The following is a 511-nucleotide window of genomic DNA, read 5'->3' on the forward strand; positions in this document are numbered from 1 at the left end:
GTATCTATGTGCATCATACAACTAGCACTCTTTAGGTGAAGTGCACAAGAGGTACTGAATCAGCAATTTTTACAATTTGGACAAAAGGAAGTATCTTAGTAGGCAGGTTGTCTTTTAGAACAGCATTCACATCGGAAGGATGCCTTAAAATGCTGTCTAGGTAGGCAGCTTGCATGATTTTCGAATACAGACTCTGCAAGCAAAGAGCTCACCATGCATTACATGTGTATTACGTTTCTAATTCTAGGCCAAAACCCAGAGGGCTGCAATTTTGGAGAACGGTTGTTTGAGAGATGAACTGATTTACTGTGACTGAGCAAGTATGGGTGACTAAATGGAGAAGAAAACAAGCAAGTCTTAAATAGGAAATCCATGATTTCGAGATACAGCTCTTTTCAAGCCATTGTGATTTGGTCCAAAACCGTTCAAACACTGTTTAGAAAACACAAATGAACTAACATCTGAGCATTCAGAAGAGGAACAGCTGATCTAAGCAGATTAAGTCAGGCTT

This window comes from Carassius carassius, chromosome 6 (genome assembly GCF_963082965.1).
Source record: "Carassius carassius chromosome 6, fCarCar2.1, whole genome shotgun sequence".
Classification (NCBI taxonomy): Eukaryota; Metazoa; Chordata; class Actinopteri; order Cypriniformes; family Cyprinidae; genus Carassius; species Carassius carassius.